Source organism: Poecilia reticulata, chromosome 18 (genome assembly GCF_904066995.2).
Source record: "Poecilia reticulata chromosome 18, P_reticulata-male-v2, whole genome shotgun sequence".
NCBI classification, from domain to species: Eukaryota; Metazoa; Chordata; class Actinopteri; order Cyprinodontiformes; family Poeciliidae; genus Poecilia; species Poecilia reticulata.
In genome coordinates, this window is record NC_088847.1 from 27,313,065 (window position 1) to 27,328,904 (window position 15,840).

The 15,840-nt window shown below is 36.8% G+C and overlaps 2 long non-coding RNA genes across 2 annotated transcripts; both read right to left on the bottom strand.

Annotated features, from left to right (window-relative positions):
* Positions 1-2,794: 2,794 nt before the first annotated feature.
* On the bottom strand, positions 2,795-4,996 carry LOC145548931 (uncharacterized). The gene is made up of 2 exons (XR_014084876.1): positions 3,966-4,996; positions 2,795-3,178 (listed from the first exon to the last, which is right to left on the bottom strand). It is a non-coding gene; the product is annotated as an uncharacterized LOC145548931 (long non-coding RNA).
* Positions 4,997-9,777: 4,781 nt separating this feature from the next.
* LOC145548738 (uncharacterized) lies at positions 9,778-15,640 on the bottom strand. The gene is made up of 3 exons (XR_014084744.1): positions 10,882-15,640; positions 10,313-10,380; positions 9,778-9,918 (listed from the first exon to the last, which is right to left on the bottom strand). It is a non-coding gene; the product is annotated as an uncharacterized LOC145548738 (long non-coding RNA).
* Positions 15,641-15,840: the final 200 nt, after the last annotated feature.

A 15,840-nucleotide genomic window follows, 5' to 3' on the forward strand; every position in this document is an offset into this window, starting at 1 on the left:
CCTAATTACTATCTTCTACTTTTCAGAATTTGATGAGGAACCTGAGCCTGTGCGGTATTTGACCCCTGTCATCATTTTGTCGTGCATCTTCGGATCCTTGCTCTTGCTTGCTGGACTGATTTTCTTTAAGAAACACAAAGGTATTGCTAAATCACCTCAGTATTTATTACTAGCCTGCAGAAATTGGCTCAACACGGCAAAAGTGATCACTTTTGGTCATATGAAAAAATTGTAATTGCAGTTTTTGTTGTTTCTATATTCCACTGCAGCCTTGAAGCATGAGACCAGTACAGATCTAAACAGTGTCACTTATGCTGTTGTCAACAAACCAAGGAGGAGAAACGGTCAGTATTTTTATTTTATTTTTTCCGTTTGCAGTTGTTCACATCTCTGTCAGACGGTTTCAGTTCCTGTGTCTTTAAATTCTCAGGTGGAGAAACCAGAACAGACCAAGTCACGTACGCTTTTGTTGCTATCAGACCGACAGGTACCTCCTATTGTAACAGCGTTTTTTATCAGCTCTGTGGTGAACCACCATGACGTCAGACTAGCTCTGTGTTTGATTTAGCTCAGCAGCTCATATTCATGCTTTTAGATGTGTGATCTAAGACACAGAGGAAAGTAAATTTATCTTGTTAGTTAAGATAAAGTAAAAGCAGAGTTTGAAACAAACGACCCCTCAGGGTCCTCATTTAAACCACAACCACTGAAAGGAAACATACCAGAAAAAATAAAAATGCTCCTGCAGCTCAATGTGACATGACTTAATTCTGTAAATATTCTGATTAAATGTAACCAAGTTACACAACTACAGTCTTAAGTTACAAATATTTACAAACCAAAACTTCACTCAAATAATTTTTCTTTCTTTTCAGGGCGGGAGGTTTGTGCAGCTCATATCAGACAATATTCATCAGGACAGGAGCCGGTCTATTCTTTTGTCACTAAATAATCTGTGTGTCTTTTATAAATAATACTGAAAACATCTGCAATTAGTAAATTCACAAAGTTACACTCAGTTTGTCTCCTAACCTTCAAAAATAATGAAGAGAATAATGACTGGCAATAATGAAGACAGTCATTTCTAAATGTTTCAGAATACAACCTCATGCAGTATTCAGTGGAATGTCCAATGTTTGTATTTGTGTAATTTGAAGTTATTTTTAAGACTTTTTTTTTCAATCTCATTCAAGAGCATTTAAAAAAGAAAGAAAAGCGGTTTATTATGTCATCAGGTTTTATAAGAAGTGGTAAAGTTTAGAGTTTTGATTTTCATCTACTAATGTCAATTAAAAGAAAAGTTTAATTGCAGCAAGTATATGACTCTTAAGGTTTTAGCAGCTACTGGTGTATTTTTCTTCTTCTACATTGTCATAGAGAAGTGGTTCCACTAAGCTGAAGTGAAACTCTTTTGTTTCCACGAATGTGAGGCAGGATTTTGGGAAGTGGGATTCTTTACTCTTATATTGACCTGCAAAGAATCGTTCACCAGGTGTTATCATGTTTTATTATTGTAGTTTTTTAAAACATGACCCCACTGTCATGAGATCAGTCCCAGATATTACAATCGATTAAGAAAATATTGCCAAAACCGCGATTTTAACATATTTTTTGCAAAATATATAACATTTATATATATATATATATATTCAAATTCAAATATATAACAATATTTTTTTTAATGTCTGTTTAAAAATGTGAAGATTAAGTGGATCACTGCTATAATAGATTTCCTTTTTGCATTATGAAAATCAATCTGTTCTCAGATCATTTAAAACCAAACCAATCTGGAAAGGTGAACCTCAGGGCTCATCTTTAGGACCTCTCCTTTTTCTCTCATTTCCAGGTAAATGCTGACATCAGTCTGATACTTTATGTATGTGAGAAAGCTGTCAGTTTAAACTATTAGGATTAATTTTAAACTATTTCTGGAAAGGTCAAAACGTGTTTTATGGTGTGAAGTAGAGTCTCGATTAAGCTCACCTTTCATTTTGTTACCTTGACAGAGGGCTGAATGTTTACAGAAAGAAAAAATTATAGGTTTGACTCAATTACTGTGAAACTATTTTTCAATGTGAACTGCTAAACAAAGTTTACTATGAAACTCAGACTGACATTGTGGAATCAATTTATTAAGAAGCCACTTCTCTAAGTGTCTGAATTAAAGGAGGGAAAGGCCACACACACACACACACACACACACACACACGCACACACACACACACACACACACACACACGCACCCCCACATGCATGTTTGCTTGGCTATCTTTGTGGGGACTTTCCACTGACTTCTATTCATTTCTACAGTCTAAACCTAACCTTTACCCTTTTCCTAACCCTAACCATCACATACCTATCCCTAACCAAAACTCAATTTACACCTTAGCCCTAACTCTGACCCCTGACTCAAAAACAGGGTTTCCCATTGTGGGGACCAGGCTTCGGTCCCCACAAGGAGCAATTAGTCCCCACAACGTAGTATGTGTCAGGAAAATCGTCCCCACAAGGTATTACACACACACACACACACACACACACACACACACACACACACACACACACACACACACATACTGGTTTTGGTGTACTAGCAGGACACTTTTTTCAAACCAGTTTTTTGCAACACTAAACGGACACCCCTTTCCACTTATGCTAGAAAGACGTAGTAAGTTGTCAAAAATCTTGTTAGAGCTACACAACATAGATCTCACTTAAAAATTTAGATACACACTTCAGAACTCAAAATACAAGAATGTGACCCAATGCTGTATTAAAAGGACAAACGATAATGAGGTGCTTGGCTCCGCCCATGACACCAACAGTAATTGTCAGGGCCAATTTTATTTATCAGGACCATGGCATACACATACAAAAAACATAAAATTTATGTGCATTAAGAAGTCCAAAAATGGAAATATGGACTATAACTAGTCCATATTTCTGTGGAGTGCATTTGTCATCCCATGAGATGTCTGAATCATCTACGGAATCAGGAGCATACTCCTCTTCTGATGATATCGCTTCACTTGAACTTTGTTCTGGACAGACCTGTTGATTAAAAACATATTTTGTATACATTGAAAGCGTTTCAGCAAGAATATTTCTACTAAAAGCTTACCAGTGATGTCCTCCTTTTATTTACAATAACACATTTTGTGCAGGGACTGGTTGCAAACTAGACAGAGAAAAGTAAGAATTGACAAAGGGAGGTAGCATAAGTATTTAAAAAGTCAGTGCTGCACTATGACTCAATTTCAACATACAGCACAACTAGACATGGAAGATCATATTCAAAAGATGAACCCAATTCTGACCTTTACATCACACACCACTCCATTTCAGAGGTGAAAACAGTCCTTCACATAAAACATTTTTCTAAACTTGACATTTCATCATGGATGATATCATGATCTCACACACAGTTAACCACTGTTAACCAAAAAAAGTGTAATCTTAAAATAAGAATTTTATCCTGACACTTGTGTAGGTATCAAAACCAATGAATTGTTATGATTAATTGTTTTGAATCGTAATAACCATGTGTTTGAACAGTACTTAGTATTCTCATGACTATTTTAGAAAATAAAAAGGTCATTGAGATAAAACTTATGTCAGGTGAGTTGCCAGAAAATAATTTGCATGCATCCAACTCAGCAGCCTGACAAGGCATCTCTATGGAGAGCTAAAATGAAGGTATACACAATGAATGATTGTTTCTAAAAATAAAACAATGTCCACCTAATGTATGAACCTATCCAGTTTATTACAGAGGATCCATGTGTCTGTGCTCATCTGAACTTAACTTTCATTCTTTTCTACATGTAATTTCAAAACTCAGTCCTCCAAATTTCTGCACCTTACATGATGAGTATTACACAAGACCAGTGTGTTTGAATAGTACTTAATATTATTTCAATGACTTTATATAAGAAACAAAGTTGGTTGTCGGAGACTAAAATTACCTCTGGAGGGTTGGTTGAACAGGATCCGCATACATCCACGTCACCAGCCTGACACAGTTCATCTTTGGAAATCTGAAATGTAATGAACACTCACTAAATGTGAGTTTGTTGCCAATGTAGAGAACAGTCCTCCCTATTCCTGCACCTTACATTTTGAGTATTACACAGGACCTGTGTGTATGTGTGCTCCTCAATGTAACTTTCATTCTTATATACTTGTAATTTCAAAACTCAGTCCTCCCTATTCCTGCACCTTATATTTTGAGTACTACACAGGACCCGTGTGTATGTGCGTTTCTAAATGTAATTTTCATTCTTTTCAACCTGTAATTTCAAAATTCAGGTTTCCAAATTTCTGCAACTTACATGATGAGTATTACATAAGACCTGTGTGTATGTGCACTCCTAAATGTGACTTTCATTTTTCTGTACTTGTAATTTCAATACTCAGTCCTCACTATTCCTGCACCTTATATTTTGAGTATTACACAGGACCTGTGTGTATGTGCGTTTCTAAATGTCATTTTCATTCTTTTCAACCTGTAATTTCAAAATTCAGGTTTCCAAATTTCTGCAACTTACATGATGAGTATTACACAAGACCAGTGTGTATGTGCACTCCTAAATGTGACTTTCATTTTTCTGTACTTGTAATTTCAATACTCAGTCCTCACTATTCCTGAACCTTATATTTTGAGTATTACACAGGACCTGTGTGTATGTGCGTTTCTTAATGTAATTTTCATTCTTTTCTACCTGTAATTTCAAAATTCAAGTTTCCAAATTTCTGCAACTTACATGATGAGTATTACACAAGACCAGTGTGTATGTGCACTCCTAAATGTGACTTTCATTTTTCTGTACTTGTAATTTCAATACTCAGTCCTCCCTATTCCTGCACCTTACATTTTGAGTATTACACAGGACCTGTGTGTATGTGCGCTTCTAAATGTAGCTTTCATTCTTTTGTACTTGTAATTTCAAACCTCAGTTCTCTTCTTTTATGCAGCTTACATATCAAGTGTTACGCAAGACTTGTGTGTTTGAACAGTACTTAACATCATATCAAAAACTGTATTTTAGAAAATAAGTTGGTCGTTGGAGACCAAAATTACCTCTGGATGGTTGATTGAACAGGACCCGCCTGAATCCACGTCACCAGCCTGACACGGTTCATCTTTGGAAATCTGAAATATAAAGAACACTCACTGAATATGAGTTTGTTCCCAATTTAGAAAACAGTCCTCCCTATTCCTGCTCCTTACATTTTGAGTATTACACAGGACCTGTGTGTATGATCGCTTCTAAAACAGCTTTCATTCTTCTGTACTTGTAATTTCAAAACGTAGTCCTCCTTATTCCAGCACCTTACATTTTGAGTATTACACTGGACCTGTGTGTATGTGCGTTTCTAAATGTCATTTTCATTCTTTTCTACCTGTAATTTCAAAATTCAGGTTTCCAAATTTCTGCAACTTACATGATGAGTATTACACAAGACCAGTGTGTATGTGCACTCCTAAATGTGACTTTCATTCTTCTGTACTTGTAATTTCAATACTCAGTCCTCACTATTCCTGCACCTTATATTTTGAGTATTACACAGGACCTGTGTGTATGTGCGTTTCTAAATGTCATTTTCATTCTTTTCAACCTGTAATTTCAAAATTCAGGTTTCCAAATTTCTGCAACTTACATGATGAGTATTACACAAGACCAGTGTGTATGTGCACTCCTAAATGTGACTTTCATTTTTCTGTACTTGTAATTTCAATACTCAGTCCTCACTATTCCTGAACCTTATATTTTGAGTATTACACAGGACCTGTGTATGTGCGTTTCTTAATGTAATTTTCATTCTTTTCTACCTGTAATTTCAAAATTCAAGTTTCCAAATTTCTGCAACTTACATGATGAGTATTACACAAGACCAGTGTGTATGTGCACTCCTAAATGTGACTTTCATTTTTCTGTACTTGTAATTTCAATACTCAGTCCTCACTATTCCTGCACCTTATATTTTGAGTATTACACAGGACCTGTGTGTATGTGCGTTTCTAAATGTAGCTTTCATTCTTTTGTACTTGTAATTTCAAACCTCAGTTCTCTCCTTTTATGCAGCTTACATATCAAGTGTTACGCAAGACTTGTGTGTTTGAACTGTACTTAACATCATATCAAAAACTGTATTTTAGAAAATAAGTTGGTCGTTGGAGACCAAAATTACCTCTGGATGGTTGATTGAACAGGACCCGCCTGAATCCACGTCACCAGCCTGACACGGTTCATCTTTGGAAATCTGAAATATAAAGAACACTCACTGAATATGAGTTTGTTCCCAATTTAGAAAACAGTCCTCCCTATTCCTGCTCCTTACATTTTGAGTATTACACAGGACCTGTGTGTATGATCGCTTCTAAAACAGCTTTCATTCTTCTGTACTTGTAATTTCAAAACGTAGTCCTCCTTATTCCAGCACCTTACATTTTGAGTATTACACTGGACCTGTGTGTATGTGCGTTTCTAAATGTCATTTTCATTCTTTTCTACCTGTAATTTCAAAATTCAGGTTTCCAAATTTCTGCAACTTACATGATGAGTATTACACAAGACCAGTGTGTATGTGCACTCCTAAATGTGACTTTCATTCTTCTGTACTTGTAATTTCAATACTCAGTCCTCACTATTCCTGCACCTTATATTTTGAGTATTACACAGGACCTGTGTGTATGTGCGTTTCTAAATGTCATTTTCATTCTTTTCAACCTGTAATTTCAAAATTCAGGTTTCCAAATTTCTGCAACTTACATGATGAGTATTACACAAGACCAGTGTGTATGTGCACTTCTAAATGTGACTTTTATTTTTCTGTACTTGTAATTTCAATACTCAGTCCTCACTATTCCTGCACCTTATATTTTGAGTATTACACAGGACCTGTGTGTATGTGCGTTTCTAAATGTAGCTTTCATTCTTTTGTACTTGTAATTTCAAACCTCAGTTCTCTCCTTTTATGCAGCTTACATATCAAGTGTTACGCAAGACTTGTGTGTTTGAACTGTACTTAACATCATATCAAAAACTGTATTTTAGAAAATAAGTTGGTCGTTGGAGACCAAAATTACCTCTGGATGGTTGATTGAACAGGACCCGCCTGAATCCACGTCACCAGCCTGACACGGTTCATCTTTGGAAATCTGAAATATAAAGAACACTCACTGAATATGAGTTTGTTCCCAATTTAGAAAACAGTCCTCCCTATTCCTGCTCCTTACATTTTGAGTATTACACAGGACCTGTGTGTATGATTGCTTCTAAAACAGCTTTCATTCTTCTGTACTTGTAATTTCAAAACGTAGTCCTCCTTATTCCAGCACCTTACATTTTGAGTATTACACTGGACCTGTGTGTATGTGCGTTTCTAAATGTAACTTTCATTCTTTTGTACATGTAATTTCAAAACTCAGTCCTCCCTTTTTATGCAGCTTACATATCAAGTATTACACAAGACCTGTGTGTTTGAACCATACTTAACAGTCATCCCCAACCACAGGCCGCAGATCAGTACCAGTCCGTGAACCAATTGGTACCGGGCCGCACAAGAAAAATATTTTCGTGTTACATATTGTCTGAGTATGGAGGATCGTTTATTTTGAAAACCCTTTAACCGGATTCTCTCGGTTATGTCTTGCTCACTAACATTGAGCCCACAATGAGTAAGAAAGCGATATGTTTGGAAAGTTTCTTTGGAAAAGGGGAAAAGGACCAGAGACAGGAGAGTGGATTTATCCTGGACTTGTAGGTGACTCCCATGTTCCAAGCCCACTCTGCATAATATGTACCGGCTTACAAATGAGGCAATGGAGCTTCAAACTGCTTTGCCATTACACCCTCTGCATTGTGTGTCATCGTTTCCAAGGTGGGATCATCTCATTGCAGAGAAACAAGCTCAGGACTCCCATTAATTTGTCATTGTCGTAAGTTAAAATTTTCATGAAAATAAATATTTGTTTTTGTGGCATTTTCAAATCTTATATTGAAGGGATGTGTGAACGTTAGCATAGCGACTAGAGTCAGAGAGCATTATGGCAGTGATCGAGACGAGAAACAAGGAGTATAGCTTGTAAGTCTTAAGTGTGGTTCACACGGCAAGATTTTAGGATTGTCAGACGATTTTCCAAATTCTGTGACCACAGAGCTGATAAAAGTACAACAGGTTTGTGTGTCCAGCCACATAACAGGAGCAAATCTTGCCATGTGAGCAGGCTTTAGTACAAAATGATGTCACAACTACAATCTACCTACAATGCATATAGCTAGTGTAAGCATCAAGCCTTGACTGAATGAATAGCCTTGTGTCACGTTAATTTAATGATGGATAGCTGAAAAGTTACCGGGTTTATCAACTGTGGTAGCAATTTTGCTCCAACTCCACTTGTCATCATTTCTGTGGATATTCTTTGTACGAAATGCTGAATAAACATTCATGCTGTTTCCACATATCTCCGATGTCCACCGGACTCATTTTGGGCATGTCAGCTCAGCTGTTTGGGATTCCCCTCCATGAGCTACGTCACAGCGCTTTCTGATTGGCTGCCTGTCAAATTGAACAGGTTGAGTTCTAGCTCCCAATCAAGGAAAACCCTACAAGCTGTGAGAATATGCCCGATTTTAGATCGGAGCAGTCCCAATGTTCCAAGGACTGGATGTGATCAGTCTTAGCATGCCATAGATGGCAGGATGAACGGTTACGATTATCGCAAGCAACGTTCTAAGATTGTTGTAAGGGGAAATTCGGGGTAAAAAAAGAAGAACCCGAGCCACAGAAAAATGGCCAAGTCTTCACCGGTCCGCGGTGATAAAAAGGATGGGGACCACTGGTACTTAATATCATTTCAAAGACTTTATCTTAGAAAACAAGTTGGTCGATGGAGACCAAAATTACCTCTGCAAGGGTTGGTTGAACAGAGTCCGCATGCATCCACGTCACCAGCCTGACACAGTTCATCTTTGGAAATCTGAAATGTAAAGAACACTCACTAAATGTGAGTTTGTTCCCAATGTAGAAAACAGTCCTCCCTATTCCTGCACCTTACATTTTGAGTATTACACAGGACCTGTGTGTATGTGTGCTCCTCAATGTAACTTTCATTCTTCTGTACCTGTAATTTCAAAACTCAGTCCTCCCTATTCCTGCACCTTACATTTTGAGTATTACACAGGACCTGTGTGTATGTGTGCTTCTAAATGTAATTTTCATTCTTCTATACTTGTAATTTCAAAACTCAGTCCTCCCTTTTAATCCAGCTAACATATTTAGTATTACACAACACCTATGTGTTTGAACAGTACTTAATATGATTTCAATTACTTTATTTTAGAGAATAAGTTGGTCGATGGAGACCAAAATTACCTCTGCAAGGGTTGGTTGAACAGAATCCGCATGCATCCACGTCACCAGCCTGACACAGTTCATCTTTAGAAATCTGAAATGTAAAGAACACTCACTATATGTGAGTTTGTTCCCAATGTAGAAAACAGTCCTCCCTATTCCTGCACCTTACATTTTGAGTATTACACAGGACCTGTGTGTATGTGTGCTCCTCAATGTAACTTTCATTCTTCTATACTTGTAATTTCAAAACTCAGTCCTCCCTATTCCTGCACCTTACATTTTGAGTATTACACAATACCTGTGTGTATGTGCGCTTCTAAATGTAATTTTCATTCTTCTATATTTGTCATTCCAAAACTCAGTCCTCCTTTTTATGCAGCTAACATATCTATTATTACACAACACCTATGTGTTTGAACAGTACTTAATATGATTTCAATTACTTTATTTTAGAGAATAAGTTGGTCGATGGAGACCAAAATTACCTCTGCAAGGGTTGGTTGAACAGAATCCGCATGCATCCACGTCACCAGCCTGACACAGTTCATCTTTAGAAATCTGAAATGTAAAGAACACTCACTATATGTGAGTTTGTTCCCAATGTAGAAAACAGTCCTCCCTATTCCTGCACCTTACATTTTGAGTATTACACAGGACCTGTGTGTATGTGTGCTCCTCAATGTAACTTTCATTCTTCTATACTTGTAATTTCAAAACTCAGTCCTCCCTATTCCTGCACCTTACATTTTGAGTATTACACAGGACCTGTGTGTATGTGCGCTTCTAAATGTAATTTTCATTCTTCTATATTTGTCATTCCAAAACTCAGTCCTCCTTTTTATGCAGCTAACATATCTAGTATTACACAACACATGTGTGTTTGAACAATATTTAATATCATTTCAATTACTTTATTTTAGAGAATAAGTTGGTCGTTGGAGACCAAAATTACCTCTGGAGGGTTGGTTGAACAGGATCCGCATGTCCACATCACCAGCCTGACGGTTCAACTTTGGAAATCTGAAATGAAGGGATGTACACTGAATTATTCCATAAATAAAGTCCACCAACTGTATGAGCAAAGCACCTTTAGCTGAACACACCTCTACCTGTAGGTACACATAATAAGTAGGATAAACTTTAAACAATGCAGATATATCAAATAGTAGCAAATGAAATGAAAATTTTTCAAAATCAGTCAATTGATCTAAATGTATGTCTTTCTGTGGTTACTTAAACATTTTTTGTCAACTGAATGCAACTCATTATTTTGTAATTGTAATTTCAAAACTCAGTCCTCATATATATATATATATATATATAATATAAGCTTTTGTATTTTGAGCAGTTGCTTGTCTCCTTTGGAAAAAGAAAGGTATTTTGATTATAATGATCATCGAACATGATCTATGCTAATAATGTGTAGTATAAAAATAGTTTAAAAGTGAAAAAGCAAAACAAAGGAAAAAACAATCCTTTAATAAACACTGGAATCCTATGCATAATAAAGTCACAACTCACCTTTAAATGAATTGGGGTATTTTACATCAAATCCTTCTTTATCTTCACCTAAGGAGCAATAACAATTGGAATCATGTTTGCTCTCTGAGACCTCTTTGCTGACATCTTCTGCAAAGATCAGAGAATGTGTTGCTGAGTAACAACATGATACTGTACACCAGGGGTGTCAAACTCCAGGCCTCCTGGGCCAGTGTACTGCAACTTTTACATGTCTGTCTGGTCTAAAACACCTTAAGTATATTACTGAAATAGCTTCTCAGTGCAGTCAAGTTGATGACCATCCCATCTGATCCAGCCATGTGACATCAGAAACACATCTAAATGTTGCTGGACACCAGCCCTCAAGACCTTGAGTTTGACACCCCTGCTGTACATAATATGATTTGGTGTTATTTTATGCGAAAATGATGTACTGAAGTACACAGTTCTACATAATTGACTTTCTATTGACAGGTTCTCAAAATCTTAAAAAAATTAAAACATCATCTTAATACTAATGATTACTATCTAGGATAATTTGTGCCTGTGAAACAATATCACTCACTGATGTACAGAAAATGACCAAATACAGTTTTATCTAATTCTGGAGTGAGCCACCTTCCCTTTAAACTCTGGTACACTGGCTAACATGGTTGGTAATTACTAGCTAAACTGCTGCAAATCAGATGCTTTGGTGTATCCAAGCATCAAGTAACCTACAACATTCTGCAAAATTACTAAACTATATGTACTTAAATGTCTTAAGAGATTCTGTATGAGTCTTACCTCTTTCTCCACGCAAAACAAATGAAACAAGTTAAATGAATACTAATGGCTTGCACCTGGACTTGTCGGATTGTACCAAGTTGATAGAGGAGGAGGGATACAACAAAAGGAGAATTCCATTTTGTTTCTGAAGCACACAAGGTCTGATTTTTTTCCAGGAACAAGAAAAAACTATTTGAGTAATATTTTGTAACTTTCATTCAATATTTCAAAGTTAAATAGTTTATCATACATTTTTCTTTATTTAAGAGGCAACAGTTAGATGGTATCTCCCACCAGCAATGTTGTCACTTCTTTTAATCATTTCTGTTCAATCAATTAATCATGTTTATTTGTATAGCACATTTCAGCAGCAGGGCAGTTCCAAACACTATCATAAAAAGATCCAACATAAACTGTTGTCTAATGGCAGACACAACACCTGCAGAAAAAGGTTGGCTGATGTACCTGCCAATAGACAATTTAGACTACCTAGACAATCTACATGTATGCAGAGTAGCGACATTGAGATAACGACAAAATATACATTTTAAAAGTTTTGTGCTAACAGTAACATAAGTAATCATGATATTTTTGGCACTTTAAATATTTTTTAAATAAATGCTTTTTATTTTTATATTTGTAATTCTGTATTACTCCATGACTGGTTATCCCTTCTTTCAAATTCAAAAATACTTTATTGATCCTAAAAGGGAAATTAAATTTTAAAAAAAGCTTGGGTCCTCTACCACAAGCCTTGGAGCGTGAGTGGTCTTCACAGTATATTAGCAGTTCCCAAAGGTGTGCTTCTCTGTATCAAGAGGTCTGATGTATCTCCAGGTATTTGTTTGAGTCACTCTTCCAGTTTAGGGGTCATTACCCTGAGGGTTTCAGTGACCACAGGCACTACTGTTGACTTCAACTTCCACATTCTTTGTAACCACCTAAGACCCAAACTCTTGCATGGCATGCATTATTAATTCGTCTGATATTTGGGTTGATTGGGACCTAATGATTGCAAAAACAAAGAATTATCTTTTTACATGATATCTGGACATCATTTTTCTCAGAAAAATACTTATTCATTTTAAATCACCATGTTTAGCACCATGGTAAAGCTATACAGTTGCTAACTTTTGTAAACTTACACAACAAAAGAAACACTGGACATCTTGAGTCTAACCTGTAATGTGTTATAATCTTCCACCACCACTAAGTCTTAAAATAATGGCCTAACGTGTGGACACCAGACCCCATCTAGAGCAAAATTTAGTATTGTGGACTAGACAGTCCAAAATAAGTCATCCACTTATGTGGACAAATTTTTTCTCAGGTTCTAGGAGGATGATGGTTCTTTTTAGTCTTTGGTATTTCTCTAGTTTTTTTCTGTACCTTCTGTTCATTCAGGATAGCTACATCATAACTGCTTTGCTCTGCTGCTCAATGATCACCATGTTCAGTTGGTTTGCTTTTCCTGTTTTGTCTTCCTGTATATGGAAGGCCCACAGAATCTTAGCTTGTTCGTTTTCTACCACCTTGTGTGGCATTTCCCATTTTAAAGAGGTGTGTTCAAGGTTATATTCCCTTCAGATGTTTCTTCACACTATTCTGGGTACTTGGTTGTGGCGTTCCATGTATTCTTATCATGCTACCATCTTGCATCCTGGTGTTAGCTACTAGATTGTCTCAGGGGACTCATTGCATAGCATTCACTGAATATCTTGCTTGGTATTACAAATCTGGGTCGTTATTGCTCTGGTTCTAGGGACCTGCTTATGTGCCATCATGAATACTGCCTCTGTGCTGTGGTTCAGTCTAAGACTTTGTCAAATGGAGCTGTCAGTGCATACCTGTTGATTGTCTGGACCTTGTTTCTGTCATTGGACTTGCCTTACTATTTGTAAGTACAGTGGCTTGCAAAAGTATCCATAGCCCTTGAACTTTTCCATATTTTGTCACAACTGCAAATATATTTTCACAGAATTTTATGGAAAATAAAAGCTAAAAGTCCAGTATTCAGCCCCCGTCCCCTGAATGCAACCAATTGTCTTCAGAAGTTGACTGCTAATGGTAAAAAATTCAACTCCTCTATGACTGCCACAAAAGTTGGCTAAGAGAATATTGGGGAACAAACAGCATGAAGTCCAAGGAACACACCAGACAGGACAGGGATAAAGTTGTGGAGAAGCTTAAAGCAGGCTTAGGCCATCTCACAGAGTACTGTTCCATTAATCATCTGGAAATGGAAAGAGCAAATCACACAGCTGTGAACCTACCAAGAAAAGGTCATCCACCTAAACTTACAGGCTGAGCAAGAAGAGCACTGATCAGAGATACAGCCAAGAGGCTCATGGTGGATCTGGATGAAATGCAGAGATATCCACACCTCAGGTGGGGGAATCTGTCCACATTATAACTTAGTCATGCACTGCAAAAATGTGGTTTTATGGAAGAGTGGCAATAGAAAAGCCATGGTATAAAGAAAACTATAAGAAGTCCCTATAACTATGAGAAGTTGCAGTTTGCCAAAAGCTAAATTGGGATACAGCAAAAATGATAAGACAAGACCAAAATGAACTTTTTGGCAAAAATGCAAAGCACTATTTGTGGTGGAGAACAAACACTGCACATCAATCTGAACACACCTTCCCCACTGACAAACATGGTGGTGGCAGCATCTTGCTCTGAGGGTGCTTCTTTTCTTCAGGGACAGGGAAAATTGTTAGAGTTGATTGTAAGATGGACTAAGCCAAATACAGGATAATCTTGGAAGAAAACCTGAACACACCTGAACCTGAAGTCTGCAAAAGACTTGAGGCTGGGGCAGAGGTTCACCTTCCAGAAGGACAACTACCCTAAACATAAAGCCAGATTTACAATGGAATGGTTTAAATAAAAACATATTTATGTTTTAGAAAGGCAAAGTCAAAGTCTAGACATAAACTCAGCAGAGATTCTTTGGCAAGATCTGAAAACTGCTGACAAGTCAATTTTATTTGTATAGCATATTTCAGCCACAAGGCCAAAGTGCTTTACATCAAAGAACTAAAAAGTAATAAAAATAACATACATTCACCATAAAAAGAAAAAGAAATTAAATTCAAAGTAAAATCAAAATTAAAATCATATACATAAAATATATTGATACATCTACCAATGATTAAGATTCAGAAACAACTGTAAATTGGTGTGGTTTTAGCCTTGATTTAAAGGAATTCAACTGTGTTGCAGTTTTCTGGAAGTTTATTCAAGATTTGTGGTACATTGAAGCTAAATTCTGCTTCAAAATGCTTGGTTCTGGGGATGCAGAGCAGACCAGAATCAACAAACTGTTAGCAGTGGAATAGTTTGGTGAAAAAATTGCTTTATTATGGTTTATATTTATTTTAATCCATGCACTTATTCCACATATTTATTATTCATAATATTTTAATTAAACAAAATTTGATCAAAATATATATTAATTTCTGTATATTTTTAGGTGCCACATACATTCCAAGGTTGGGTTTAGGCATCCAACTAACCTTTATAAAATATTCAGTCTTATAGCACAGAGTAATCATATTGCCATCTCATCCCCAGTGTAAGAGTTGGCAATTTACACACAATTCATGTGTGTAAACAGCGACACGTGAATTAGAAAGACACTGTAGTAATTAGCAGGACCTTCCGGCAGACAACCAATCAGAATGAGAGGTTGTGTGAATATTCATGAGGTCCTGCTATTACACAAACCTGCCATAGGGGGCGCTGTGGTGATACACAGATTATACACAAAATCAGGTTTATGTGTATTAACCGGACATCTCGTTTTTTTTGCATTTTTGGGGTTATTAGACCAATAGAAACCTTTCTACGCTTTTAGATTTTTGTCAAAATTAGCAGGACACCGCTCCTGTCCCGTTAATTCAAAATGTCCTGCTAGTGTTGTGTGTATTCTGACGAAATGTCCTGCTAAACCACATTTACCAACGCACACACACACACACATACACATACACACACACACACACACACACACACATACACGCACACACACCCACTCCCCCTGCTCTCTCAGGAGAAACCACCTGACGTTTTCTGTGACTGAAGCTGATTCAACACTCAAAGCTTCTCTTTAGTGACATCTGGTGGTCAATAATGTGAATAGCAGCTTCAGTCTGTAACTTAAAACAGGCTGCATGATGATTGTCCAGCTTCAGTTTATTAATCATG